The sequence below is a fragment of the Nothobranchius furzeri genome, chromosome 14, assembly GCF_043380555.1.
Source record: "Nothobranchius furzeri strain GRZ-AD chromosome 14, NfurGRZ-RIMD1, whole genome shotgun sequence".
In the NCBI taxonomy this organism is placed as follows: domain Eukaryota; kingdom Metazoa; phylum Chordata; class Actinopteri; order Cyprinodontiformes; family Nothobranchiidae; genus Nothobranchius; species Nothobranchius furzeri.
Genome location: NC_091754.1, coordinates 39,527,490 through 39,554,713, shown reverse-complemented (window position 1 = coordinate 39,554,713; position 27,224 = coordinate 39,527,490). Strand labels below are relative to the sequence as shown.

The following is a 27,224-nucleotide window of genomic DNA, read 5'->3' as shown; positions in this document are numbered from 1 at the left end:
TGTCTGTCCGTCTGTCTCTACCAGCGTCCATGAGGATCCACCCCGTGTTCCACGTGTCCCTGCTCAAGCCTGTTGTGTCCAGTACCCTGTGTCCTCCTACAGATCCTCCTCCTCCGGTTCGTCTCTCTGATGGCGGTCTCGGTTACCGGGTTCAGAGGATTTTGGATGTTCGTCCCCGGGGTCGTGGTCGCCAGTACCTGGTTGACTGGGAGGGGTATGGTCCCGAGCATCGCCAATGGATCCCGGGGTCGTGGATCGACGATGTCTCCCTCATCAGGGATTTTGAGTCCTCCTCCTTGGCTCGGCCGCCAGGTGGCGTCCCTTGAGGGGGGGGGGGGGGGGGGGGGGTACTGTCATGGTTCTGCTTTTTCTCTGTGGCTGTGCTCCTAAGTGTTTGCAGGTGAGCAGGTTGGAGAGCCACAGCTGCAGCTGATTATCATCCAGCCATGCCAGAGGATATAAGGAGTGGTGTTGCCATACTTCAGTGCCGGTTGATACTCTATTGTTGGGTACTCTAGCTCTCCTCGTTCCTTTGAAACTAGTCTCATGTTTTTTCTCCAGTGTGCTCAGTTTTTGCTCTCCTTGACTGCTCCAGTACCAGCCCTGGATTCTTACCCTCAGCTTCCTGCAGTCTGAAGTCGATTTATTTCCCAGCGCCGCTCAACTCCTCTGGTCTCCTGCTCTCCACCTCTCACCTGTCCTGGATTACTCCTTTGCCTGCTACTCCTCTCCACCAGACCATCTCCAGCTCAGACCTGACTTGCCTCCCTCTCCAGCTCAGACCCACACTTCGTACAGTAAGACTCCACCACCATTACTCCACAGGGTTTTCTTGGTTCTCAGTTTTCATTTTTTCTATCTTCTGTTTTAGAATCAGAACGCCCCCCTGACCCAGTTTGGATCAGCGCTTTTCGTTTTCATTAATTTCTTTATAATAAAAACATTATATTTTACTCACCTCTCTCCTCGTGTGAAAAACATTATATTTTACTCACCTCTCTCCTCGTGTGATTCTTTCATGTGGGTTAGAAAACTTCAGCCCAGCATGACAGATTCTGTGTAAGTTTAGCAACTGTAATGAAAAGAAATTTTGGATTATGCTTATTCTCCTCAATTAATGCTGAGGAATTAGCAGTTCTAGTTTGTCGAAGCTTATTTTTATAAGGCACAAGACTATTTTTCCAGGATAGGTAGGCCTCCTCATGGTGCGTAGAGTGTCATGTTCTCTCAAATTTCCTAGAGTTTTGTTTTAAGGCTCGTAAATGAGAATTAAACCAGGGAGCCAACTTCCTGTCCCTAATTGCCTTCTTTTTTAAAGGGGCAACATCATCTAATGCCACACGTAAAGAGGAATTAACATGATGAACTAATGCATCAATTTGTGAGGGGCTAGAACTGAAATATTGCCCTCTGCTACATGCCTCTGAGATGCTGAAGACAGTAAAGATGGAACAGTTGATTTAAAAGATGCAACTGCATTGTCAGATAGAGACAGACGATAGTGAAAATTACTTTCATGTCTCGAGAACTCAATTATAAAAAAACTCAAAGGTTATCAGAAAGTGGTCCGAGAGGACTGGATTATGTGGAAAGATTGTTATTTCCTCACACTCTATGCCATAAGTCAGCACAAGGTCCAATGTATGATGGCAGGAGTGGGTGGAGCTATGTGTTCTTTGAGTAAAACCAATTGAGTCTAAGATATTACTAAAGGCTACATTGAGGCTATCATTTTCAATGTCCACATGTATGTTAAAATCCCCCACTACAAAGACCTTATCAGTATTTAGCACCAAATCAGATAAAAAAAATCAGAGATCTGGTCCAAAAACTCAGAGTAAGGGCCTGGTGGACGATATAAAACTACAAACAAGAGTGGTTTTACAGTTTTGCAATCTGGATTAGGAAAACTAAGAATAAGATGTTCGAATGAACTGTAGCTAAATTGGTAAGGGACTGATTAATAAGTCCGAATGAAAAATGGTTGCTACTCCTCCTCCTCGCCCTGTACTTCGAGCAATATGATGATTTAAATAATTTGAAGGAGTTGACTCATTTAAGCTAACATAGTCCTCTTGCTGCAGCCAGGATTCTGTGAGAGGGAGCAAAGAGATTTGATTATCACAAATCAAGTCATTAACTAACAGTCTTAGAAAAAATAGATCTAATGTTCAACAACCCACATTTAATTTTTCTAGTTTTCTGCTCAGTTGAATTTGTTCTAATATTTATGAGATTTCCATGATTTGCTTTATTAAGCCTGATATTTAATCTGTGATTTTGGCCGTGGGCAGGACACTGTCTCTATGGGGTAGTGGGTGGGTAACAGTACAGAAGCTGCAGAGGGGTGTGTTAAACTACGACTCTGCTTCCTGGTCTGGACCCTGGGTTGTCATGGAGGACTAATAAAACTGGCCATGTTCCTAGAAAGAAGAGCTGCTCCATCCAAAGAGGGATGGATGCCGTCTCTCCGCACCAGACCAGGTTTTCCCCAAAAAGTTTTCCAAATATCAATGTAGCCCACGTTGTTTTCAGGACACCACCTAGACAACCAGCGGTTGAAGGACAGCATGCGGCTAAACATGTCATTACTGGTCCGATCAGGCAGGGGGCCAGAGAAAATTACGGAGTCCGACATTGTTTTGGCAAACTAGCAGACCGAAGCAACATTAATTTTAGTGACCTCTGCTTGGCGTAACCGGGTGTCGTTACCGCCAGCGTGAATAACAATCTTACTGTATTTACGCTTATCCTTAGCCAGCAGTTTCAGATAAGATTTAATGTCGCCCGCTCTGGCCCCAGGTAAACATTTAACTATGGTTGCTGGAGCCTCTAATGCCACGTTTCTGACTATGGAGCTGCCAATGATCAGAGTCGGCTTGTCAGTGGGTGCGTCACTGAGCGGGGAAAATCTATTAGGAACATGGACGGGTTGGTGGTGTCCCACGGGCTGGGTTCTATGCTCTCTGCGTACCGTCACCCAGCCGGCCTGATGTCCCGGCTGCTGGGGTTCTGCTGAAGGATCGCTATGGGGTGGTTCTGAGCTAGTTAGCCCCGCGCTAGCTAAGTAGCTACGGCTGTTTACAGGTTTTTCAACAACGCGGAGCTGGGACTCCAATTCCGACACCCTCGCCTCCAAAGCTACAAAAATGCTACATTTATTACACGTACCATTATCGCTAAAGGAGGCAGAGGAGTAACTAAACATCTGACACAGAGAGCAAGGGATAGGAGACGGAGAAGCAGAGACAGAAGTAGCCATAGCCGTGCTGAGGCTAAGCTAACTGGACGAGCAAACTGTTCACCAAATAAAATGCTTGCGAACTCAAATGGTTCCCTAAAAGCTCGGTGGAACAACAGAAAATGTGTGTTTTAGCGTGCTTATGTGCTACAATAACTCAGAGGTATCCTAGTAGAGAAATTAAATCAGTTTTAGCAAGCCCCAAACACCAAACAGCTACACGTAGTGCAATACTGAAAACAGGAAACAGGAAACATCTTACCGCCAGGTGCAGCCAATCAGCCAATCCTCAGTTCACTCTCGTCAGACCAGAGGATTTTGTTTCTCATGGTCTGAGGCCTAGTCCACACGTAGCCGGGGTTTTTTGAAAACGAATATCCGCCCCTCCAAAAACTTGCATCCACACCACCTCGTTTTACAAACAAACTCTGTCCACACGTACCCGGATAAATACGTTGTTAAGGACATGCCAGACCTGTAGGTGGCAGTACTTCCCCTGTTCTTAACCTCGTCCTTCGTCTGTGGTCTTCCGCAAGGAGCAGTCATTCCACTTGCAAAAACAAACAAGCAGAAAGCGCTTGGACAATTGATGGATCGGGTAGTGACAGAGCGCAGCTGTGAGCTTCCATGATGCCGGCTAGTGTAAACACAGGTCGCACACGTGATGTCAGCATTTTTTTGTCGCGGAAAGTGACGTTGCAGACCTTAAAACTCCGGTTTTGTCCGTCCACACGCAGACACCCAAAACGGAGAAAACGCAGATCTTCACTTTGGCCGGAGTTTTTAAAAAGATCCGTTTTCGTGTGAAAAAACTCAATTTTCGTGTGGATGACAGGCCAAAACGTAGAAAAATATCTACGTTTTGGCAGATCCCCAGCTACGTGTGGACAGGGCCTGAGAGTCCCTAAAGTGCCTTTTAGCAAACTCCAGGCCGGCTGCCATGTGCCTTTTACTAAGGAGAGGCTTCCGTCTGGCGGCCCTGCCATACAGGCCTTATTGGTGGATTGCTGCAGAGATGGAGATGGTTGTCCTGCAAAAGGTTCTCCTCTCTCCACAGAGGACCACTGGGGCTCTGACAAAGTGACCAATGGGTCATTGGTCCTCTCCCTGACCAAGGCCCTTCTCCCCCGTTCACTCAGCTTAGAGGCTGGCCAGCGCAAGGAAGAGTCTTGGTGGTTCCACACTTCTTCCACTTGCGGATGATGGAGGCCACTGTGCTCATAGGAACCTTTTTTCTATTTCCCTAAGCAAATGATTGTACAAGACAAGGTATGAATTAAATTATGAAATGTAATGGATGAAGTGATTGAATGGAAGCTAGATGTTTTTAGCAAAACCTTTCTTAAGTATCAGAGAGTTTGTGGAGTCTGGGTTGTGACATAAGTTTAGCTGTATGGTTGTACAAACTAAACAAAACACCGTCAATGCCAGTCTACGATAGCCTTTGTATGTGTTACTCACGGCATTCTGGAGGAAAGGCAGCCCAAGTGGTGAGGCACCGGACGTTGAGACCACGAGGACCCAAAGAGTTGTAGCTCCCTTTGAATTATTATTTTTTCCTCGTGTCCTGTCTGGCTGTGAAGCAAACTGAATTAACACGGAGACAGAGGTGAAAGAGAAAGGAAGAGATGGGGGGGGGGGGGGGGGGCACAAAAATAAACAATCAATGATGAACAAGAGTCTGCTTCTCTAGACTCATGCTCTCATTGGTTCCACCCAAGTTCCTCCCACTGACGCTAGAATTGAGACAAAATGATCTGTAACACTGTAGATTTGAGGTTTGTACCTGTAGAATGAAATGTGTGTTTTGACAGTTTTGATTTCAAACATGCACATTGATTTCTTTTATTTTGGAAGTCTGCTAGGTAAAAACCGAAAGTTTCATGTTTGTGAAAGAATGTTTGATGTTACAAAATGAGTAGTAAATGTACAAAATAAAAGTTTGATTTTACAAAATAAAAAATACATGTACAAAATGAAATGTTCCTGTTACAAAACAATACAAGTACAAATTGAGAATTACAAGTTAGAAAACAAAAGTTACAAGTTACATTGAATATTGTCCCAATCCTAGCTCCATAGTAGAGTGGCTCTCAAAAGAGCTGTTGAGTCTGATATCACTCGCAGCGTTGCAGAGAGGTTTTTACTTGATGTCAATAGACAGTGTTACGTCCCCGACATGTGTTGGTAAAAATGTGAAGGATGGGGGTAACATAAGAACTGGTGGAGGAGTTTAAAATGGGTTTATTTGTACAAAAGGTATTAAAACACAAGCAAACAGATTTCTCTAAAAGGTTAACATCACAAATTATCAACTATAAAAACACCTGGTAGAAACTTATATTAAAAGTTTACCGAAACGAAGGTGTTCTAAAAGTCCGAAGTTGATAAAAGTCCCAAACAATTTACTGATTAAAACACCTGGTAAAAGCTTATTTTAAAAGCTTTACCCACACAAAGGTGTTTAAAACCAAAGTCAGTAAAATTGCACAAACCAAGTTAACTTTACAAAAAACTGAGCACACAAAAGATCCCCCCTGGATCATCCAAACTTTATCACCAAGAGTTAAAACTATCACAGTTTAAAACTCCAACAAATCCAAATGTGTCTAAACGAAAGGGGTTGAAAACACACAAAAACCACGAGGACAGCAGAACCCCTGCACTGCTGCCTCCCAGACTGCTGAAGGCACAGCCTTTTTATACAGGTGTTGGTGATCAGGGAGATTCAGCTCAGCTGTGCTCAGCAGCCTGGGAGAGAGGAGAATGAGGGGCGGTGTCAGGCTGATTCACCAGAGCTGGGTGATCCTGGCTCCTGCTCTTTCCTCAAGGCTGGCAGCCGTGACAGATAGGATGGTTTCAAAATGCTTTGTCCACCGATTTGGCCAAATCAGAAGACAGCTGGAAACTGAATTAATTCAGGAAGCATTTCTGTTTTATCAGATCACAACGTTGATAAATTTGGGAAACCGAATTTGACATGTTTGAGGGCATTACCAAAAATACCACTGAAGTCCCTCCTTCCTTCAGATAGTCAGACAAGTTAACTCTTAGTGTGATGTGAGAATGTTTTAAACACTTATGTGAAGTGGATGTTAAATAGTAATAATAATCTTATTATGTGTTAAGTCAACACATTTGATTATTTCAACCTATAAGTTGTAAAGTCACTTAGGAACTGTGAGGTGGGTGAACTTTATTCAGAGTGAGAAATGAGTCTCACTTCTGCATGAGGCCTTGACTGACAATGTTATGTCTCATTACTGAAGCAGAGTTCTTTGTTTTGGGCCAGACAGATGGTGTGCTTGTGTCTGCAAATGAAAGTTACTTTCTGGTCAATTTGTTGGTGAAACACTGACCACTGGTACGTTACATCTCCCCCCTTTCCAAGGACACAGGGTCACGGGCAGAAGACCACGAGGCATTGGACAATCTCAGAGGCCCTGAGGACTCAGCAGAGGAAGACAGTTAGTTTCCAGGCACTGAAGCATTAGGAGTGAGGAAAAGCAAACCCCCACACAGAAGAATAGTCAGTAGATATCCCATCCATCCATCTGTTTCCTGAACCCGCTTGTCCACGTAGGGTCGCTGGGGGGGCTGGTGCCTATCTCCAGCGGTCCATGGGCAATCTGGCAGGGTACACCCTGGACAGAGAGCCAGTCCATCGCAGGGCAACACAGACACACAGGACAAACAATCATGCACACACACACTCACACCTAAGGACAATTTTAGACAGACCAATTAACCTAACAGTCATGTTTTTGGACTGTGGGAGGAAGCCGGAGTATCCGGAGAGAACCCACGCATGCACAGGGAGAACATGCAAACTCCATGCAGAAAGATCCCAACCAGCTCAACTCGTAGACTTTCTTGATGAACTCGACACCCTGCTCTTCTCCATTCCTTAGCACGACTGTCCCACAATGGTCCTTGGAGACATGAATATTCACCTGGACAATCCCAGCTCATCAGGCTTCCTGTCACTACTGTCATCATTTAATCTAAAAGTAGTACAAAGTCCTCCAACTCACAAAGCTGGAAAAGCACTTGACCTCATTTTCACCAGAAACTGTGCCATAGACACAATCTCTGTCACACCGCTGCATCTTTCCGATCATTACTTCATCCATTTCAGCTCGACTCTTCAAGGGAGGTCCACTGCTTCCTCCCCAATGGTCTCATTCCGCCGCAACCTCTGCAATCTAGCACCCAACCACTTCTCCTCTCTTGTTGCCTCCACTCTTCCTTTTCCCAGCACATTCTCTGCTTATGAAGTGAATGATGCCACCAAGTCACTCTGCTCCACACTCTGCTCTTGTCTTAACAACTTGTGCCCTTTAGCCACTAGACCTGCTAGATCCTCTCAGTCGCACCCTTGGCTAAATGATACCCTCTGGTCTCTACGCACCAATCTTAGAGCTGCGGAACGGAAATGGCGCAAAACAAAAGATCCTGGTGATCAATTGGAATTTCATGAATTACTGTCCTCATTCTCTGCCAGCATCACTGATGCAAAGAAAGCTTTCTACACTGACAAAATTCTCAGCTCTACTGACTCAGAAAATGTTTTCAACATTCAAAACTCTGCTCAACCCTCCGTCTCCACCTCCTACCAACAATCTATCAGCTGACACATTTGCCTCATTCTTCACTGACAAAGTGGCAGCTATAAGCAAACAGTTTACTCAACTGGCCACTCCTGAACATTCACTACCACAAACTCCTTCTAGCCCAACCATCTCAAGCCCTACTGCTTCATTTTCCTCTTTTTCCCCTCTCACTGAGAACTGTGTGTCCAAGCTTCTCACATGCAGCCACCCTACAGCATGCCCACTTGACCCCATTCCGACTAAGCTGCTCCAAGCTATTGCTCCTACAGTAGCCGCAGCAGTCACACATGTGATCAACGCTTCACTGACATCCGGTACATTTCCCACCTCTCTCAAGCATGCTCAGGTTAAACCGCTGCTAAAAAAAAAACATCTCTTCCACCAAATCATGTGGAGAACTACAGAACTATCTCTCTCCTCCCTTTTCTGTCCAAAATTATTGAAAGGGTGGCTTTCAAGCAGATCACAGAATACCTCTCACAAAACTGTCTGCTTGACCCTTACCAATCTGGGTTCAAAAAGGGCCACTCCACTGAAACTGCTCTGTTAGCAGTGACGGAATCCTTAAAAGAAGCTAGAGCGACAGGCAAATCCTCAGTGCTTATCCTGCTCAACTTATCGGCTGCATTTGACACTGTCAACCATGGCTTCCTTTTGTCCACACTCTCTAGCATGGGCATCACAGAGAAAGCACACACCTGGTTTGAATCGTACCTTACAGGACAATCATTCAGTGTATCTTGGCATGGACAATCCTCTACCGTGCACCATCTTGCCACAGGAGCCCCCCAGGGCTCTGTACTAGGACCTCTTCTCTTTGCCATAAACACCACCTCACTGGGTGAGATCATTCGACCACATGGCTTCACCTACCACTGCTATGCAGACGACACCCAGCTCTATCTGTCATTTCCACCGGATGACCACACTGTCTGCACAAATAACTGTCTCTCTGACATATCAGAATGGATGAAATCCCACCATCTACAACTCAACCTATCTAAAACTGAACTACTTGTCATCCCAGCAAAACCATCCATACAGCACAATATCTCAATCCAAAATGGCTTCCTATCTCTGGCTCCTTCAAAGGCAGTTTGAAATCTTAGTGTTGTGATTGATGAACATCTGACCTTTAAAGATCATGTTGCCTCTGTTGCTCGTTCATGCCGCTTTGCGCTGTATAACATACAAAAGATCAGACCATACCTAACACAACATGCCACCCAGCTCCTGGTGCAATCTCCCGCCTCGATTACTGCAATGCCCTTCTAACTGGTCTTCCAGGCTAGACTGTGAGACCTCTTCAAATGGTCCAGAACGCAGTGGTGCATCTGGTCTTCAATCAGCCAAAAAGAGCACACGTCACCCCTCTGTTCATTAAGTTCCACTGGCTACCGCTAGCAGCACGCATCAAATTCAAATTGCTAACACAAAGTCCGAGATGGTACAGCTCCCATCTACCTGAATCCTCTTGCAAAGGCTTATATCTATGCCCGGCCGCTCCGGTCATCACAGGATCGTCGGCTAGCAGTGCCTACACCACGCTCAGGACAATCCAGACTCTTCTCACGCATCCTTCCACAAATGTGGAATGACCTACCAAGCACCACCAGAACAGGGGCTTCCTTTTCAATTTTCAAGAAACTCCTGAAGACCCTGCTCTTCAGAGAGCATCTTCTAAACTAGCACCCTGCCTGCACCCATCCCCCTCTCTACTGTCCACTCCTTGTTCCCTCCTCTCCATGATTGATGTCAAGTTGTTGTTGTTATTGTTGTTGTCAGCCTCAAGGGCAATATGCCGATTATCACTTGTAAGTCGCTTTGGACAAAAGCGTCTGCTAAATACATAAACATAAACATAGATATCCCAATCACGAAATAGTAATCCCACTTAGCGAAATCTCCAGGCAGGGACCACGATGAGAAGGAAACCAGATCCATGAGCAGAAACGGACCAGACCATAGCAAACCACAGCAAAGCCAGAAGAAAGGAGAATCCAGATGACGTCCAGAACTCCAGAAGAACCAGAGCCCAGAGCAGCAGAAAGCGGAGCCAGGCGATGGTTGGAGAAGCAGCGATGTAATTCCCAGGAAGCAAGGACATCTGGCGAAACTCAGCAAAGTAACAAAACACACACACAGGGCATTTGACCGTAGACACACATAGATGGTGTCTGATGGAAAAGAACAAATAAAAACACACCAGTACTATATGTACCTGTATGTGCCATGTGTGTGGAGATTAGGTGAAAAGAAGTCAGCTTAAAGGAGTAGTTGCAGTAAACTACGTGTACTGGAAAAGTGTTGCAATAAGAACAAAATAAACAAAACCCTATAATATATGTAAGGGAAAGTTAAAGCTTTAGAGCAAAAATGTCATAAAAAATGGAAGAGCTAAATTATCAGTAGCTCATAACTGGCAAACATTTCAATTCAAATCGGCCATTGGTCCAGAAGTCGACGGACCAGAAATCGACACCCCCGAAGCAGAAGTCGACGACTCCGGACCAGAAGTCGATGGAGGTCGACGCCCCCAGTCCTGAAGTCGACGCCCCTTCCAGTCCTGAGGTCGACACTCTCTCCAGTCCAGAGGTCGACGCTCTCCCCAGTCCAGAGGTCGACGCTCGTTCCAGTCCAGAGGTCGACGCTCTTTCCAGTCCAGAGATCAACGCTCTTTCCAGTCCAGAGGTCAACGCTCCTTCGTGTCCAGCGGTCGACGCTCCTTCGTGTCCAGAGGTTGACGCTCCTTCGTGTCCAGATGTCGATGCTCCCTCGTGTCCAGAGGTCGACGCTCCTTCGTGTCCAGAGGTCAACACTCCCTCGTGTCCTGAGTTCGACGCTCTCTCCAGTCCAGAGGTCGATGCTCTCTCCAGTCCAGAGGTCGATGCTCTCCCCAGTCCAGAGGTCGACGCTCTCCCCAGTCCAGAGGTCGACGCTCTCCCCAGTCCAGAGGTCGACGCTCTTTCCAGTCCAGAGGTCGACGCTCTTTCCTGTCCAGAGATTGACGCTCTTTCCAGTCCAGAGGTCGACGCTCCTTCGTGTCCAGCGGTCGACGCTCCCTCGTGTCCAGAGGTCGACGCTCCCTCGTGTCCAGAGGTCGACGCTCCCTCCAGTCCAGAGGTCGGTGTTCCCTCCAGTCCAGAGGTCGACGTTCCCTCCAGTACAGAGGTCGACGTTTCCTCCAGTCTAGAGGCCGACGTTCCCTCCAGTTCAGAGGTCGGCGTTCCCTCCAGTCCAGAGGTCGACGTTCCCTCCAGTCCAGAGGTCGACGTTTCCTCCAGTCTAGAGGCCGACGTTCCCTCCAGTTCAGAGGTTGACGTTTCCTCCAGTCTAGAGGTCGACGTTCCCTCCAGTCCAGAGGTCGACGTCCCCCCCAGTCCAGAGGTCGACGTCCCCTCCAGTCCAACGTTTCCGCCATCTCGTCCAGTGGTTGACGCCGTCTCTAGTCCAGTGATCAACGCCGTCCCCAGTCCAGTGGTCGACACAGTCTCCAGTCCAGTGGTCGACGCCGTCTCTAGTCCTGTCGTCGACGCCGTCTCCAGTCCCGTGGTCGACGCCGTCTCCAGTCCCGTGGTCGACGCCGCCTCCAGCCCAGAGGTTGACGACGCTGCCTCCAGCCCAGAGGCCGACGACGACGCCTCCAGCCCATATGCCGCCGCCTCCAGCCCAGGGGCCGACGACTCCGCCTCCAGCCCATAGGCCGCCGACGCCGCCTCCAGCCCAGAGGCCAACGCCGCCGCCTCCAGCCCTGAGGTCGTCGCCGCCGCCTCCAGTCCAGAAGTCAAAGACTTGTCCTCCAGCGTCTCTGACTCAGGTCACCGCCAGTCCTGCCCTCACCAGGCGCGGGCCCCCAAGAGCCCATCGTCGCCTCCTCCTCTGCCACAGACGCAGGCCCCCAAGAGCCCGTCGTCGCCTCCTACTCTGCCACAGACGCAGGCCTCCAAGAGCCCCTCGTCGCCTCCTCCTCTGCCACAGACAGGTGATTCAGTAGAGGAGAACGTGTTCCTCCCTGTCTGTTTCCATGTGACACCATTGTGTTATTTGAGCGCAGGCGACGACTAAAATGTTTGAGGGCCAGAAACTCGGCTAACAGTTCCAGAAAGTTGATATGGGACCTCGACTGGGCAGAGGACCCCCCCCCGTTACGTACAGTGCCCCTTTTTGGCCACAAGATGGCCTCAGTGGCTTCTGCCTCCTCTGTCTCCTGGTGCCCAGCTGTGGGTAATTTGATAATCGCCTGGATCAATTGTTAAAAGCTGCCCTCTTGCCTTCATTCAAGGAGAAGGTACGGGGAAGTGTGGGCACGAAGGTGTTCATACTGCTCTTTTCTCCTCGGGTGCTTGTGTTAGCTTTGAGATACTTAGTGGTTTACTCTTGATAATTAGGATTTCAGATAAAACTTGGACTGGCCTTTGACTCCCCCTTTCGGATTTCCCCTGAGCGTCTCTGCTTAACAGGACGTCTCTTGTTTAGTATTTGTATATATATTTAGTTTAGGGTTTAATATTTTTGTATGTATTGAGTATTTTAGTTTTCCTCCTCCCAGCCCTTTTGGCTTGGCGCTTTCTGTTAACCTTTTTCCCTTTTTAGGCTCCTTTTGTTAATAAAAATCCTTTGTTGGCAACACAATTACTCTGTTATTTCTCCTAAGCACACCATCTTTTACTCCCTCCTACACATCACTCCTAGCAAGCTGAGGGACGTAACACCCCCTCACAGCGAGTTTGTTGACAAAAGCATTTTCTTACCTGTTCTGGTCTGGAAGCTCATTGGTTCACAGCAGCATCATCACGTTTGGGTAAGTCACCCCTCGCTTCCTAAGAGCTAGCTAGCGCTACTAGCCTAGCGGTGTTTAGCTGAGGCTGGGGGTGGAGCTCATATTCATAAGGTGGTGACAAGCAGGTTGGAGGGGGAAGGGCTCCACATTATGACGTTTTAATGAGAGGTTCCTCAGAAAAGAAGTTTTTCTCTAGTAACTTTCTAATTTATATAAAAAGTAGGTCACACATGGCGTTGACCTTTTGACGTGCTACTTTTGACCATCCAAGCTGTCTTTTTTTCAACAACAACAGGAACACTTTGGTTTAAGTTTGTCGACAGCACCGCAACAAATAAAATGAGGATCAAACAGATATTGCAACAGATGGAGAACAGATTATAGAATGTCTTGCAGAAAACATCTGATGGCATAAACATGTATACACCTGTGACTGAGGCCTAGTCCACACGTAGCCAGGTTTTTTTTAAAACGAATATCCGCCCACCCAAAAACTTGCATCCACACCACCGCGTTTTTAAAAAAAAACTCTGTCCACACATACCCGGATAAATACGTTGTTAAGGACATGCCAGACCTGTATGCGGCAGTACTTCCCCCGTTCTTAACCTCGTCCTTCTTCTGTGGTCTTCCGCAAGGAGCAGTAATTCCGCTTGCAAAAACAAACAAGCAAAAAGCGCTTGGACAATTGATGGATCGGGTAGTGACAGAGCGCAGCTCTCAGGGCTTCCATGATGCCGGCTAGTGTAAACACAGGTCGCACACGTGATGTCAGCTTTTTTTGTCACGGAAAGTGACGTTGCGGACCTTAAAACTCCGGTTTTGTCTGTCCACACGCAGACACCCAAAACGGAGAAAACGCAGATCTTCACTTTGGCCGGAGTTTTTAAAAAGATCCGTTTTCGTGTGAAAAAAACTCAGTTTTCATGTGGATGACAGGCCAAAACGTAGAAAAATATCTACGTTTTGGCAGATCCCCGGCTACGTGTGGACAGGGCCTGAAGGAGTACAAAGATACACAGCTAAAAGTTTGAGTCAGGAAATTATGGGAAATGTGAATTAGAAGTTGTGACCGAACAAAGAGGTAGAGGACACATTTACCCGTGTTAAAATGTCTTAAGTATGTTTATGTTTATTCATTTAGCAGACGCTTTTATCCAAAGCAACTTACAACTTATAACCTATAGGGCATACTGTGATGTGTGGGGGAAACCAGAGTACCCAGAGGAAACCCACGCATGCATGGGGAGAACACGCAACTCCACGCAGAAAGGCCGCAGCCGAGTTTCGAACCTGCAACCTTCGTGCTGCGAGGCAACAGTGCTAACCACTGCGCCACCATGAAGTACATAAACACTAAATACACGACGGCAATAGTGGCAAGATGCATTAGAAAAGTGCAACACCCTCTGCTGTCCTGGTGGAGCATTGCTTAACAACAATGATCCACCTAAGCAGAAGTTTGAATGGAAAACGTCTTCATCCATACATCTGTGAGTGAGTACCAACCTGCTGACAGAGATGTATGAACTAGGATGTAGGGTTTAGTGTTGGTGATTGATCTGGAACGGTAAACCGTGTTCAGAACTTTATATTCAACTGTCAGCAGATGCAGTGCAGCAGAGAGTGTGCTCAGGTTCAGATGTGCTTGTTTGTGTTTTATCCCACTTTTATTTGAGCTGGACCTGTCTTCAGGGGTGCATCAGCATACAATGTGGGTGTAAGAGTGTGTTGGGCAGTCTCATGCCTGAGTTTTGCTGTGGTCAGCCTGCAAGAACAAGAAGTTGATCCTCCTGCAGATGATGACAGACAGCCTAAAAATTCAGCAGCTCTAATGTCTTCTTCGGGTCAAAGGTCAAACTCAGGAGGCACCGACGGGCAGTGGAGTCACGATGAGGAGTCATTCTGGTTCTGGTGGTGATTCCACTGGATTTAGGCAGATTTGAGCAAATGGCACACATCTTGATTTCCTGCTGTCTTAGTATCTGATTAACTGTGAGACTAAAGCAAGTCAGCTCAGATTCCTCACAGAGCTGAGAAGGTTTACCACGCCTGTTTATCATCGGTCCCTTTTATCTCAAGGCTTCACTCCCACATCCTCAGTGGTGAGAAGGTTGCTCTTTGTCTGCAACACACACACACACACACACACACACACACACACACACACACACACACACACACACACACACACACACACACACACACACACACACACACACACACACACACACACACACACCATTATTGCCTCCATAGCAACTCGACTGTTTACACCCCTCCTCCCACCTCTACACCAGCCTGTGGTTTTATCAAAACTAGACTTTTGAAGAGAAAATTGGAATGATGATAGGTGTGTGCAGGGATATTCCAGCCCATCTGGCAGATCCTGTTTCAGCTGATGTGTGTGGCTTGGAGAGTGTGGGAGAGTTACAGCCGATCCATCCACTGCTGGACTTTGTGAAAGGAAAACCATGTGAAGTAAAAGTGGCCCCTACAGAAATTGTACTCACACAAGACTCAACTTGGCAGTGAGCAAAGGGCTGAGGGAGCTGAATGTCGAATGCAGAAAGAGCTACATATTTGGCTACAACACAGACTGCCTCTGGCATTTCGAAATCAAAGAGAACATGATGACACAGTTTAGACCATGAAAAGTCTGCTTAACCTCTCATCAAATCTGTCAACGAAAGGAAAAATCTCACATGAAAACATCACGACCAATCAGCAATCAAGAAAAGGTTTCTGTTAGCTGCTGCTTGGACAGCTGGTTAAATGATGTCAGAATGTTTGCCTCTTTAACAATTTCAAGTTCTTCTGAGATCACAGACGCTTCTTGCTAGATGAGATTAGCCTAAACAAGTCTGGAGTAAAACTCATCACAGCAAACCTACACTCAAAGACATATACTGTCATGCTGGGGGGAGGTGTCTGACCCACGACACAGAATCATCAACAGACTCCGAATAAGTGTAAAAAAGGGGTTATTTGTATAACAAGAACTAAAAGCGCAGCAGGAAAAGTCCAGCTGGAACTCCGGGCAGGATCTAGAGACAGAGGAGAGTTAGTGGAGGTAGGCGACCAGGGCAACACAGGGTAACAAATTGTGACTTACGGTTTAAGAACCAGAGGAGCTTGAGAGGGGAGGAGGTTTGGTCTGGGAGAGTCCGTGATGAATGGGAGATGGTGCAACACACTTGCCAGTACACAGGAGACAGAGATTCCAGGTCCCATGAGGAGTCTGAGGGAGCTGAGCACGGGGATGAGGGCAGGATCCAGTAAGGGAGGATGGACGGCACGGAGTGGACAACGAGGGACAGGCGGGGAGACAGTGGGCTTGATCCAGTTGGCTGCGGGACAGGGAGGAAGGTGGTGGTTGAAATCTGGAGGAAATGCAAATCATAAAAATCAGGCAAGCTCGGAGAGAACACAGGAACTAGAAAAATTAAATAGCTAGAAGCAAGGCTCTGCAGGGTTTAGCAACTGGTCTTTCTCAAGGAGGCTCGGAGTCATATGGGCCATTCCCATCTGTACCGGGACGGCCCGGGACGGGTAGCCCCAGTCGGCCCCAGCCTGGCCCGGTTGATTCCACACATCCTTGCCTTAAGCCCATGTGGGCTGATTCTACCCACCAATCAGAGGCTTGCTCTAATGGAAGGTGTGAATTTGCTGTCAGCAGTGGGTGTGTTGGCCCTGGTCGGCCTGAAGCAGACCCCCTCGAGAAGAGGGCTGAGAATGAGCCTTGGTTGGCCCGGAAAAATACCAGGCCACCCAGATATGTAAACAACCTATGCTACCTGGCCCGGGCCGACCCGGTACAGATGGGAATGGCCCAATAGATACCCAAAGCTGAGCTAATCATCCAGCAAATGAAAATGTCTCCCAGCAGCTTATATGTCCCTGACCAACTGATGAGCAGATGGACTGCAGCTGGTCCCACTCCTTGACACGCCCATCTGCAGGAGAAGCTCAGAGGTGTTTTAGCTTATGAGAGGAGGACTCACCCCAGACCATGACTGCACCCCCTCTCAAGGGACGCCACCTGGCGGCCCAAAGGAGTTGGAGAAGGAGGCAGCCCGAGAAACTTCAAAGTCCCTGATGAGGGAGGGGTCATCAATCCACGACCCCGGGATCCATTGGCGATGTTCAGGCCCATATCCCTCCCACTCCATGTGATACTGATGACCCCGACCACGACGGCGGACATCCAGAAGATGCCGGACCCTGTAGCCCAGGCCACCATCAGCGAGCCGGACCGGAGGCGGGGGAGCCAAAGACGGACACAGGGGGCTAGAAGAGAGGGCTTAAATCAATCAAATCAAAGATACTTTATTAATCCCAGAGGGAAATTAGAGTTTCAGTACACACAATTCAGAGATCAGACATACATGGGCAAGACACATGACAAGAATTGGTGACTGTGGTCATTCGCAACCCTGAGTCGCGCTACCTTAATAGAGATAAGAGGATTACATGAGGGTTGGTTCAGGTGGAGGAAAAAAAGGCACTTCAGAGCTACCCTCCACCGGGAGGGCAGCTTTGCTCTGCAAAAAAACACCTCTAGCATATATGCAACAGAATTCAGACAACACAACATAAGTGTCCACTAGGTGGGGTGCTGGGTTGGTAATATACCCATTTCAGTTCCTGCAGCCACGATAAGCAGCGCATGTCACCTCAGTGTGGATAGGGGGAGGAGCATTGAGGGTTGGAGGGTTGCAGTGACCCTGGAACGTTTCAGCGGCCTTCCAGCTGTCCCGCCCAGGCTGGGATAGGAGGCAGAGTTGAGTTGCCATAGCGACGGCACATTCCACATATCTTCTGGGGGGGGGGGGGGGTTCATTGGAGCCTCGCAGGCTCAAGGGCGCCAGATTCCGGTTAGAAATTGTTTTGGGGCCAGATAGATAAAATTTCCTCTCTGTCTTACAGTTTGTTGGTCCTCAATCACTCAAAATCCCAATAATGGACATTAATCTATCCCAATCCGTGCTGATTCGTCCACTCTCTCCTTGAAAGCATCCATCTTTTGTGCCAATAATGAATCTCGGCCAAAGTCCCAAGCTTACGATTCATTTTGGCAATTATGTGAGTCTGTGAATTCACAGCGCGGTGCAATCCCTCTGAGCTCTGGGATCCGGCCAGTATTTCTCGACAGCTCGTTAATTTTCCGGTAAGCCAGGTAGCCTCCAATGCCGATCAGCAGGAAACCCGACACCAACACCACGAATATCCACACATCTTCAGAGTCCTCCACAGACAGCTGGTCTGTCCCGGAGGGGCATCCGGGAGCCCCTTCTCCCGTTCTCATCATTGAAAAATTTTTATCAACCGCGTTGAGAGACCAACTGAGATCCATTTTAGTAAATTTCAGTTTCCAGTTTCCAGAAAAAATGCAGAAGCAGCCGTGCACCCAGAGACAGACAAAGGCCTTGAGGATAAGATATGGAGGAGAGGAGAAGAAAAGCATCTGCACCCTTCAAGAGCCGGAAGAAGAAAGGAGGGAAACGTGAAAGACTGGGTGTACCTTCATGGATGGAGGCAAATCCAGATGGACAGAGGAGGGATTGATGATTGCCGATTTGGTGTAGGGACCAATAAAATTTGGAGAGCGCTTCCTGCTGTGTTCTTTCAAGCAGATATCCCTGGTTGAAAACCAGACACACTATCCAGATGCGTAGTTTGGAGCAGGCCTCTGGTGCCGGTCCACCAGACGGCGGTTGCAGTCTGCAGCCCTATGGAGAACTTGTCGAGCGGGGGTCCAGGTCCGTCTAGCTCTGCAGATGAACTGGGGTATGGAAGAGGCTGTGGAGGGAAACAGACCACTGTTTCGTACTCGATCCAGACTAATTTAGAGCTCCAGCTGGTGGGACTGGAGGAACACAGGCAACTGAGCATAGATTCCAGCTCCTGGTTCATTCTTTCACATTGGCCATTTGTCTGTGGATGAAAACCAGAGAATATAGGCACTTTAGCTCCCAAACAGGCAGCAAAATCCCTCCAGACCCTTCAGGTGAACTGGGGGCCTCTGTCCAAAAGGACCTCCGCTGGAAGGCCGTGTAGACGAAATACGTGTCTTATCAGTACATTGGCAGTCTCGGTAGAGGTGGGGAGTGACTTCAATGGGATCAAGTGACAAGCCTTTGAAAATCTGTCAGCTATGGTCATGATTACTGTAAAACCCTGAGAAGGTGGTAACCCAGAGACAAAATCTAGAGCGATGTGGGACCAAGGTCTGGATGGGACAGATAAGGGATTGAGTAGCCCAAAAGGAGGTTAATTATTACTTTAATGCCTAGCACAGACCTGACATGCAGAGATTTATTCCTTTACATCTTTAAACTGGTGGGCCACCAAAAAGAGCGTCTGATGAGCGATACATTACGGCTGATACCAGGGTGTATAGAAAATCTAACTGTGTGTGCCCATTGAATGACTTTGCTCCTAACGGAGTCAGGGATGATAACAGGGGTAATGGATACTTGTTTTTAACTGCTATTTGGTTTAGTCCTCTATAATCAATACATGGGCGTAGGGACCCATCCTTTTTAGAAACAAAGAAAAACCCAGCCCCAAGGGGAGAGGTGGACGGACGGATGAGTCAGGTTTTGAGATACTACAGAGGCCACTAGAGTGAAGAGGGATGAGCAGATGGACTGCAGCTGGTCCCACTCCTTAACAAAGTTTCGAAGCCTGTATGTATATTGTGTGTTAAAACAACGAACGGCATTTAAGGTAATTAGTGTTAGCGAGCTGTTCACGCAGATCCAACTTTACTGTCGCCAGAACTATTTACTCTGTTCAACGTTCAATTCAATTCAATTCAATTTTATTTATAAAGCGCCAAATCATGACAAGAGTCGTCTCAAGGCACCTCACATGGTAAACATTCCAATTCAGGTCAGTTCATTAAGCCAATCAGAAAAAAGTTTCCTGCATAAGGAACCCAGCAAATTGCATCTAGTCACTGACTAGTGTCAGTGTCTTTACAGCAATCCTCATACTAAGCTCTTGAACCCTAGGCCATTTCTTCAGATTTTCTTGAAAAAGACGTGCCCAAAATGATTTGAGTATATCTCATAAACTACAAGGTTTATTTGAGCTGTTTTGGTATCAAAGTAAATATAAGACTCTAAAGTTTACTCTAAAAATCTAAAAAGCATCACTGATGTCGGGCTGCGCAGTGGTTAGAGCTGTTGCCTTGCAGCAAGAAGGTCCTGGGTTTGCTTCCCAGCCTGGGATCAGGCTTCCTCCCATAGTCCAAAAACATGACTGTTAGGTCAAAATATTCCTTGTGTGTGTGTGTGTGTGTGTGTGTGTGTGTGTGTGTGTGTGTGTGTGTGTGTGTGTGTGTGTGTGTGTGTGTGTGTGTGTGTGTGTGTGTGTGTGTGTGACTGTTTGTCCTGTGTGTCTCTGTGTTGCCCTGCGATGGACTGGCTCTCTGTCCAGGGTGTACCCCACCTGATTGCCCATTGACCGCTGGAGATAGGCACCAGCCCCTCCTCGACCCTATGTGGACAAAGCAGATTCAGTCAATGGATGAATGGATGGATCACTTATGTCACTGATGGATGGATCACTTATGTCACTGAGTGAGAGTAACAGGACCTGGAACACAGCAGAAATGAGAAAAAATATATGTTCTGCCTAAAAAAAATGTATCCACTCTATGATGTTAAAATACCTAGTTGCAGCCTAAAACATCTAGAAATCCACATAATGGGGTCTGAACATTTGCTCACCCAAAAATCATGAAAAAAAGGAAGTATAGAAAAGTTAGAGAGGTTTTAGTTGATACACAGCAAAATCTCCAGTGTGACTTAGTGTCAATTTTCTGGTGAAAATGATTTAGAGTGGACGGTTGTTGAATCCTGGTGTGGTTTGAACACCCACTGTGTCCAAATAGCTCTTGGGGCGGAGCTAACAGCACAGGTTAAGCTCCAACTCTCCTGTAGAGTTCATTTCTACACTCGGTCTGGGAGCAGGCAAATCTGGAAAGTTACACACAGCGGACAAACGGTAAGTACCACATACAGGTGCTGGCCAGTAAATTAGAATATCATCAAAAGGTTGAAAATATTTCAGTAATTCCATTCAAAACGTGAAACTTGTACATTATATTCATGCAATGCACACAGACCAATGTATTTCCGATGTTTATTACGTTTAATTTTGATATTTATAGGTGACAACCAATGAAAACATCAAATCTGGTATCTCAGAAAATTAGAATATTCTAAAGGCCAATGAAAAAATGTTTGTTTCTCTAATGTTGGCCAACTGAAAAGAATGAACATGAAAAGAATGTGCATGTATAGCACTCAATACTTAGTCGGGGCTCCTTTTGCCTCAATAACTGCAGTAATGCGGCGTGGCATGGACTCGATCAGTCTGTGGCACTGCTCAGGTGTTATGAGAGCCCAGGTTGCTCTGATAGTCGTCTTCAGCTCCTCTGCATTGTTGGGTCTAGCGTATTGCATCCTCCGCTTCACAATACCCCATAGATTTTCTATGGGGTTAAGGTCAGGCGAGTTTGCTGGCCAATCAAGGACAGGGATACCATGGTCCTTGAACCAGGTGCTGGTGGTTTTGGCACTGTGTGCAGGTGCCAAGTCCTGTTGAAAGGTGAAGTCTGCATCCCCATAAAGTTGGTCAGCAGCAGGAAGCATGAAGTGCTCTAAAACTTCCTGGTAGACGGCTGCATTGACCCTGGACCTCAGGAAACAGAGTGGGCCAACACCGGCAGATGACATGGCACCCCACACCATCACTGACGGTGGAAACTTTACACTGGACCTCATGCAACGTGGATTCTGTGCTTCTCCGCTCTTCCTCCAGACTCTGGGTCCTTGATTTCCAAAGGAAATGCAGAACTTGCTTTCATCAGAAAACATAACTTTGGACCACTCAGCATCAGTCCAGTCCTTTTTGTCCTTGGCCCAGGCGAGACGCTTCTTGCGCTGTTTCATGTTCAAGAGTGGCTTGACACACGGAATGCGACACCTGAATCCCATGTCTTTCATGAGTCTCCTCGTGGTGGTTCTTGAAGCACTGACTCCAGCTGCAGTCCACTCTTTGTGGATCTCCCCCACATTTTTGAATGGGTTTGTCGTCACAATTCTCTGCAGGGTGCGGTTATCCCTAGAGCTTGTACACTTTTTTCTACCACATTTTTTCCGTCCCTTCGCCTGTCTGTTAATGTGCTTGGACACAGAGCTCTGCGAACAGCCAGCTTCTTTAGCAATCACCTTTTGTGTCTTGCCCTCCTTGTGCAAGGTGTCAATGATTGTCTTTTGGACAGCTGTTAAGTCAGAAGTCTTCCCCATGATTGTGGTGCCTTCAAAACAAGACTGAGGGACCTTTTAAAGGCCTTTGCAGGTGTTTTGAGTAAATCAGCTGATTAGAGTGGCAGCAGGTGTCTTCTATATTCAGCCTTTTCAGAATATTCTAATTTTTTGAGATACCAAATTTGGAGTTTTCATTAGTTGTCACTTATGAATATCAAATTTAAATGTAATGAACATTGGAAATACATTGGTCTGTGTGCATTGCATGAATATAATGTACAAGTTTCACGTTTTGAATGGAATTACTGAAATATTTTCAACCTTTTGATGATATTCTAATTTACTGGCCAGCACCTGTATATTTATTAATAAAGAACCATTAACACCACATAAAATGGGACTTTAATGTAATTTCGGTATTATGCGGTAAGACATAAAATTTTATAGCCGGCTAAAGCTAGCTTAGATGCTCGGTAGCCTCAGAATTGATTAGCTATAGACTAGCGCTGTTTTGAAATTCTTAGAAACTAGTTCGGCTGGCACTAAACCCCGAAAAAATGGACTGGAGGTAATTATTGCAGCTCAAAATGTGCGTGAAATTATCATGAGATTCCCGGAAGTCCCGTTGCACGACTACATTTTAGGCGCCTGTCCGATTTGGGGAGCTAATTTGCATCATGCCAACATATGATGGTCATAAACAGACAAACAACACTGACTTGAAGGTGGGTATTTTATTAAGCTTAGTTTGATTGTCTGATAATGGCGTTTAATTTTTTTATGTTTTACTATTTACAGGAAAATAGTAACATATTTTGAAATAACATTACCTTGATATACATTTGAGAACAGGTTGCAAGAATCTCAATGGAAAGGACAGCCACTCGGCAGCAGGCGGACGCGCTGCTAACGGCAAATGTTTGTGTAGCTTTAGCCCACTGCTGCAGGTTACATGACTGGTAAAAAATAGCTCTCCGAATGGGAAAAAGATGGAGGACACAGCGATTGACGTCATTAAAAAATAAGGGACAGAACAGTTCAGCCTGGTGTGGGCGTAGTTCTGCTTTCCCCGTGTGTCAGAACCTGTAGCTGTGTGCTACAGGTTCTGACACACAGGGTAAACTACAATCTGCTTCTGAAGCAGAAAAACCCGCAGCGTAATGACTCAGCGGGATTTAGAACTTTATAATCCTAGATAAGAGCGAGTTCATCTATTTTCTTTAAGCACCATGCATTAAATAGTTCTACTTAGTGCTTAAACAGTAGAGAAAGTCACTACCAAACACACACAAGCGCATTTAACGAGTCGATCCGTGCACATTAGATTATACTACAGCAATGCAAATGGAGAATATAAAGATTTTCAATTTCTGTTCTAAGCATAAACAATGTCTATTTTATTGTTTTGATTGTTTTTAAAAATTGCTTAGATTTATACTGATTTAAAACTCTTTTTTTAATATGTATATTTTAGAATAAGCAACAAAAATAAATAGAAAGAGACTAAAACTTTAAAATTTTAAATTTTTATGCTAGCTTTGAGTTCTGTTTTGTTTAAAATAATTCTATTTTATTATATAAAACACCAACTACTTTTGCCCTTTTGGCGCTTTTTCCTAAGATGGCATCATGTTGCTGAAGGTGAAACTGTCTTGTATACACTCACTACAATCTAAACAAGCTAAATCTTTTATTATGTTAAACTACTTCTACTTATTGTGCCTTTTTCTTGGTAAAAACAAATTTGAGGTCTATGGTCTTCGACAAAGACAGAATTGGTAGATTTTCACATCACATGTAAATGTTTACTTGCAGTGTTGAGTTAACAAATGTAAATTACTTAATTTTGTTTTGTAACTCCGCCTAGAAGCGTCTTTTCTCCCTTGCAATGGAAACACAACCCTCAGGTGTAGTGTAGATTAAAACTGGATTAGAGTGGTGTCGCGCATAGCGGGTTCTATTGGAACTGAGGCCATAGGTGCAGGTTTCAGCTAGCAACAGAAGAGGGAAGGGTAAGGGGCAAACACAAAGGGACCACAGTGTAATGTTGGGTGGCAATGTCTTGACCCACGACATGCAGAATCACTTCACAGAAACTGGTAAGTGTGTAAAAAGGTTTATTTTTAAATGAGGAGCTAAAGGAGAGACGGGAACCGAAGATGCACAGTACTGGCAGCAGGATTCCAGGAGGAGGTTCTGAGGAGGGAGACAGAGTGAATATCTGGTGGAATAATGGAGATTTTATCTTGAGGCTGACCTTACTCTTTCTTGGCAGTGGTGAAATGTACAGGGAGGGTTTTGGTCAGGTCCAGGTGAGCAGAGGAGATCCAGAAGGTGGGAGAACTGATTTATCCAGAGATGTAGGAGCGGAGATTGATGAGGCCAGGTAGGCGGCTGAGAGCGGGCGGCCAGGGGAGGAGGCAGTGTGGTCTGGAGTGCAGGAGTCCGGTTTGGTTCTGGAGATGATGGAATGTGGAGAGAAACCTGAAGGAGAGCAAGGAAGGACATTCAGCAATTTTTCAGGCGGCAGGAACTGGAACGAGATACGAGTACAAAACAGGTTAGAGGCTAGAGCTACCCAAACAGAGTAATCATCCGGCGTGGTGAAGTGTCACACCGCTCCTTACATCCCCTGGGCCTTGATGATGGAATCAGCTGCAGTTGGTAGCTCTCAGACACGCCCACCTGTGAACAATGCTCAGCAGAAAACAGGGTTACAGGCAGGCAGCTCACCACGGACCGTGACACACAGTAATGTTTTTTAGTTGAACTGAAGGGAAAGTGTGGGTGTTTAAACTTCTACAGGTTTTTCCAGTATTTGTCACGTTGGTGTGGGTGGCGGCGGACCATGTGTCGTGGAGCTGACCAGGAGGCAGGAATGCAGGCACAGATAACATAAAAATGGATTTAATGGCAGAGGATACAGCAGGAAACAACAAGACACAACAATGATCCGACCAGGGACACATGAAGACAGGAGGTATAAATACACGGGGAACAATCAGGAACACATGGGCAGGTTAACAAGGGGCAGGGGAGACCAATAAACAACTAATCAGGGGCAGGAGAGAGTAGGAGTCAGAGGAAGGTAGGAGCAGATCGTGACAGTACCCCCCCCCACCCCCCACCCCCCCACCCCCCACCCCCCACCCCCCCACCCCCCGTTAAGGGGCAGACACCAGAAGCCCACAAGACCCACATAACTCGGAAGACCAGGGGACCAGGGATCCGGAACATGGAGGCACAGGGGCCTCGGGACGAAGACACAGGAACACTGGAGACTCGTGACGTAGACTCGAGAAACACTGAAGACTCGGGACCTAGGGGGCACTCTGCAGACACGGACTCTGGAGACTCAGGGAAAACACTGAAGACTCGGGAACTTGGGACTCTGGAACGTAGGACTCTGGAACTCGGGAACTTGGAACTCTGGAATGTAGACTCAGGGAACGTAGACTCTGGAACTCGGGAACATAGACTCTGAAGAGGCTGCAGCAGCAGGACTCTGAAGAGGCTGCAGCAGCGGGACTCTGAAGAGGCTGCAGCATGGAGGACCTGCAGGCGTAGGCCCCGCAGACGTAGACCAGGAAGTTGATGTACTGAGGCAGCGACGCGAGGAAACCAGGATCGGCGGCAGGTACTCGACAAACGGCCAGAGCAGGTGCACATAGCAATCCGCTGGGTCCACAGGTGGAGGCTGGGGTGAAGGAAAGCTGAAGAGGAGCAGGGAGATCAGCCCTACCACCCCAGAGAATGTTGGCGTGCGTAGCGGGTGTAACTCCACCAAAACTCCAGGACCTGCAGCTTCCGTGGAAAAAAACAGGACGGGGCGGACAGCAGGAGAGGAGAATAGGTTCCACCACCTCGGGAACGAATAGGATGCGTCAAAACCCCTTGAGTCAGAATCTCCCTCCTCTGGACGGAGACAAAGCAAAAAAAACAACAACAAATGATCCTCCAGGCAGATGTCAAAGCTCACCACCGGTCCAGGTTGGTCGGATCATTCTGTCACGTTGAGGTGTGGGTGGCGGCGGACCATGTGTGGTGGAGCTGACCAGGAGGCAGGAATACAGGCAGATAACATAATAAATACACAGGGAACAATCAGGAACACATGGGCAGGTTAACAAGGTGCAGGTGAGACCAGTAAACAACTAATCAAGGGCAGGAGAGAGTAGGAGTCAGAGGAAGGTAGGAGCAGATCATGACAGTATTTTTTAAAGTGTTCACTCAAGTAACTGGACCAGCTACAATATTTATACTTTTTTGTCTCTAAATGAGGGACTCCAAAGGGTTTTACATTACAGTCATAATGATACGCTGCCTAGGGGCACACTCAAGTGATGCAGTACATGGGCACAGCCAATCCCTCCAACCCCCTCCAGCTGGAAAGGAGCATGAAGCGTCTTGCCCAAAGACACCGACAAAAGCTGGGTTTTCACCAGCAACCCACTGGTTAGAGTGGGAACTCCATACCGACTGTGTAGATTACAAAGCAAACCTGTTAAATGAATCACCTACAGCTAAATGGTTTGTCAAAACTTTGAGCCGAAAACAAATGTTTAAACATGGAGCTAATATGGGACAATGCTTCAGCTCCATACCACATGTCCTTGGAGACAATGTGAGACCTTATTCAGTTTGGGGTACAAAGAGGACGGATAAAGAGGAAGCGCACCTCAACTGGCCCAATCTTGACATTCACTTCCCCCTGTGGTCACATCAGTGTGCTCTCCCCGGTCCTAAACTCCAGACCACACTGTTGTCTCTGGGCATGAAGGTGGAGGAGGCTCTGAGGTCATCCAATGAGGGATTAGTCAGAGAGTTTCCTCATAAATGTTTTGTCTGTTGACTCAGGTGTAAGTGATGTCAGAGGTTTGACAGAGGAAGGTATGGACAGTCTGAAGATGAGTAGAAACAACAGAAGCAACCAATGAAAGCCTCACTAGCTTGTAGGTGGGGTTAGAATACCCATTTAGTTTACTGGGATTATGAGTCAAACAACTAATATCTCATTTTATTTTCCACGGCTTCCCACCAACAGTCTGTTTTCACTGGCACTAGTGCTTTCCACCCAGTCTGCTGCAGTTTTAGACGAGTCAGCTGTTTCCACTGACATCAGCTCTTATCTCTTGGCTACCCCACCCCCTTCCATTCCTCCTCTCCCACGCCGATATTTTTCATGATGCCAGAGTCAGAGTTGCTCTGGGAGTTGGACTGTCCACACTCAGATCTTCATCAGAGCTTTGTGGCTCTGTGGTTGCTTAGGGAAACAAGCAGACAATAGACTTGAAACACAACAGCCT

General features: G+C 46.9%; 1 protein-coding gene and 1 long non-coding RNA gene across 2 annotated transcripts in view; both read right to left on the bottom strand.

Annotated features, from left to right (window-relative positions):
- fundc1 (FUN14 domain containing 1) overlaps nucleotides 1–27,224 on the bottom strand; it is a 497,656-nt gene that overhangs the window by 286,815 nt on the left and 183,617 nt on the right. The gene's annotated exons all lie outside the window — the stretch shown is intronic.
- LOC139062713 (uncharacterized) lies at nucleotides 24,030–25,031 on the bottom strand. The gene is made up of 3 exons (XR_011516282.1): nucleotides 24,497–25,031; nucleotides 24,181–24,402; nucleotides 24,030–24,114 (listed from the first exon to the last, which is right to left on the bottom strand). It is a non-coding gene; the product is annotated as an uncharacterized lncRNA (long non-coding RNA).